Genomic DNA, 4,123 nt, shown 5'->3' with positions numbered 1-4,123 from the left:
GACCTTGTGCACTTTGTTTTGAATTTAACCATTTACTCTTTTAAACACTCAGTTAATGAGGAAAGTAGTGTTCTGGTGCTTACTCCTGTCTACCTCCCCCAAGCCTTCAAATTGGCTTCAAATTGAGTTATATACAGGCATAGCTTTATTGCTATATACATGGCTTTATTGCACAGATTATAAACTAGTCAGGTTTTGTCTATACTGGAATCTAAAATGGCCTTTAGCACCTTTCTAGAACAGTTTCTAAACACTTCTGAAAAAAGCCTCTCATTTAGAAGCAACAGAAGATCTTCATTCTCTATCTGTGGCCATCTCATTTTAACATGGCATATATCCCCATGCAGCTGATTAACAGAGTACAGATCCTCAAGATGTAGGCCTTGTCTGCATGAAAATGTTAGACTGGTATATGTCAGTTTTTTTTTAAAACTCATTTCATTAATCTGGTGCCCCTGGGAGTTAGGTACCCAGGCACTTCTGAAAATCCCACTGGGTACCTACCAGCACCTTTAGATGCCTAAATACCACTACAAATCTGGCCCTCAGTTGCCTTCCATTGCAAATATACACTCAAGCGTTGGGATGATTGTCCCTTCAGTTTATAGTCAGCCTCCTCCCTTCCTCCATCTGGGCTTTCTCCTGACAAGAATTTAAAGATTGTGCTAGCTAACACTTCTAAACTAGGCATGTTTTAATTCACTATGTGCTAAACTGGTTGAGTTAACGTCTAGGCTCCCTCCTAGGCTTTCACCACATTCAGCCAGTGGCATGACCTCAAGGTGGGTAAGACAAAAGCAGAAGAACAGCTACTCTGCTGCAGCTGCAGATGACCCATCCCTGGCCACCAGAATATCAACATAGAGGACAGGTAAAAGAATAGACAACAAGGATCAATAGGGAAGGACAGAGGAACAAGTGTAGCTTTAGCTACTGCCAATCGTTATCTTGAATGATGGAGCCATGAGGGCCACACCTACTGATGGGTGGTGGAAGAGGGGCAGAAGCTAGTGGGATTCAGAGGTGCCTGAAGACTTCTGTTGAGGAAGTATGGTGCTATGAGCCTTGTCAGCTGCTGAAGATTTGGATATGGATTGGAGATGGAAGGATACACATTCTAGGTCAAACTGCACCCAGCCCTGTGTGAGTGCACAAGGGGAAAAGGGTGAAAGAAGGCTTCTTCCCTCTCTTGCATGCGGGGAAGGGCCAGGCAAAATGCCAGTGCTTGTGCACTCAGTGTTTTGCTACCAGACATATTTACATTCCCTTATAAGGTTTGTTTGCAACTCAAGGTACTTAACGTGTAGTAAAGGCTACTGTGGATAGTCCCTGCAGACTTGTTCTAGGCCAGCAGTTCTCAACTGGGGTCTGAGACCCCCTGAGGGGCCTCAAGCAGGTTTCAGGTGGTCCCCAAGCAGGGTTGGCATCAGATGCCATGGGACTCAGGGTAGAAGGCTGGAGCCCCTCCACCCTGAGCCCCACTACCAGGGGCTGAAGCTAATGCCTGAGCAGCTTAGCTTCACGGGTCCCATTGTGATGTGGGGCCCTGGGCAACTGCCCTGCTTGCTACCTACCCCCTAATGCCGGCCCTGGCTTTTATATGCAGAAAAACAGTTGTTGTGGCACAGTGAGCCGTGGAGTTTTTATAGCAAGTTGAAGGGTCTCGGAAAGAAAAAGGTTGAAAACACCTGTTCTAGGCTACTCCGTAAAGCACAAATGTGTGAGGAGCGTCCATACTAACTGTCCATTTCCTGGACACTACAGTGTTCATAACCGATGGTCACATCAACACCATGCTATACCAGAAACCTACTGGCCGCTATTCTTACCTACATGCCTCCAGCTTCGATCCAGGACACACCACACGATCCATTGTCTACAGCCAAGCTCTAAGATACAACCGCATTTGCTCCAATCCCTCAGACAGAGACAAACACCTATAAGATCTCCATCAAGCATTCTTAAAACTACAATACCCACCTGCAGAAGTGAAGAAACAGATTGACAGAGCCAGAAGAGTACCCTGAAGTCACCTACTACAGGACAGGCCCAACAAAGAAAATAACAGAACACCACTAGCTGTCAATTTCTGCCCCCTACTAAAACTTCTCCAACGCATCATCAAAGATTTACAACCTATCCTGAAAAATGATCCCTCACTCTCACAGATCTTGGGAGACAGACCAGTCCTCGCTTACAGACAGCCCCCCCTGAAGCAAATACTCTCCAGCAACTAACCACACAACAAAACCACTAACCCAGTAACCTGTCCTTGCAACAAAGCCCGATGCCAACTCTGTCCACATATTTATTTAAGTGACACCATCATAGGACCTAATCACATTAGCCACACCATCAGGGAGGCTCATTTACCTGCACATCTACCAATGTGATATATGCCATCATGTGCCAGCAATGCCCCTCTGCAATGTTGTCAAGGTTCCTTCCCCACTCTGAACTCTAGGGTACAGATGTGGGCACCTGCCTGAAAGACCCCCTAAGCTTATTCTTACCATATTAGGTTAAAAACTTCCCCAAGGTACAAACTTTGCCTTGTCCTTGAACTGTATGTGGCCACCACCAAGAGTTTTAAACAAAGAACAGGGAAAGAGCCCACTTGGAGACCTCTTCCCCCAAAATATCCCCCCCAAGCCCTACACCCCCTTTCCTGGGGAAGGCTTGATAAGAATCCTCACCAATTGGTACAGGTGAACACAGACCCAAACCCTTGGATCTTAAGAACAATGAAAAATCAATCAAGTTCTTAAAAGAAGAATTTTAATTAAAGAAAAGGTAAAAGAATTACCTCTGTAAAATCAGGATGGTAAATAGCTTACAGGGTAATCAGATTCAAAACATAGAGAATCCCTCTAGGCAAAACCTTAAGTTACAAAAAGACACAAAAACAGGAATATACATCCCATTCAGCACAACTTATTTTACCAGCCATTAAACAAAAGGAAATCTAACGCATTTCTAGCTAGATTACCTACTAACTTAACAGGAGTTGTAAGGCTGCATTCCTGATTTGTTCCCGGCAAAAGCATCACACAGACAGACAACCCTTTGTTCCCCCCAGTCCAGATTTGAAAGTATCTTGTCCCCTCATTGGTCATTTTGGGTCAGGTGTCAGCGAGGTTATCTTAGCTTCTTAACCCTTTACAGGTGAAATGGTTTTGCCTCTGGCCAGGAGGGATTTTATAGCACTGTATACAGAAAGGTGATTACCCTTCCCTTTACATTTATGACGCATGTAGATTGGTGAAACCGGACAGTCTCTACGCAAAAGAATAAATGGACAGAAATCTAACATTAGGAATCATAACATTCAAAAACCAGTAGGAGAACACTTCAACCTCTCTGGCCACTCAGTAAAAGATTTAAGGGTGGCAATTTTGCAACAGAAAAGCTTCAAAAACGGACTCCAACAAGAAACTGCTCAACTTGAATTAATAGGCAAACTAGATACCATTAACTTGGGTTTGAATAGAGACTGGGAGTGGCTGGGTCATTACACATATTGAATCTATTTCCCTAAGTTAAATATCCTCACACCTTCTTCTCAACTATTTAAATAGGCCATCCTGATTATCACTACAAAAGTTTTTTTCTCCTGCTGATAATAGCTCATCTTAACTAATTAACCTCTTTACCATTTGTGTGGCAACTTCCACCTTCTCTGTATGTATGTATATATCTTCTTACTATATGTTCCATTCTGTGCATCCAATGAAGTGGGCTGTAGCCCATGAAAGCTTATGCTCTAATATATTTGTTAGTCTCTAAGGTGCCATAAGTACTCCTGTTCTTTTTGCGGATACAGACTAACACGGCTGCTACTCTGAAACCTGTTACAAGTGTGTTAACTACTTCAAATTAACTGGCGATAAATTAAATTCATCCAGATAAAAATGCCGAGAGGGAGGAAGGGGGATGGAGTACATTCTCTGCCTTTAGAGTCCATCTCCTCTGCAATTAGACATCTACAACTGGCCCGTGCCAGCTGACTCCGGTTTGTAGGGCTCAAGCTAAAGGGCTGCCTGAGCACCTTGAGCCTTTGTCAGCTGGCACTGGCCAGTCGTGGGTGTCTAATTGAGGGGAGACATACCCTAATGGATTTAGC

Source organism: Lepidochelys kempii, chromosome 4 (assembly GCF_965140265.1).
Source record: "Lepidochelys kempii isolate rLepKem1 chromosome 4, rLepKem1.hap2, whole genome shotgun sequence".
NCBI lineage: Eukaryota > Metazoa > Chordata > Testudines > Cheloniidae > Lepidochelys > Lepidochelys kempii.
Note: the sequence above shows the minus strand (reverse complement) of the source record.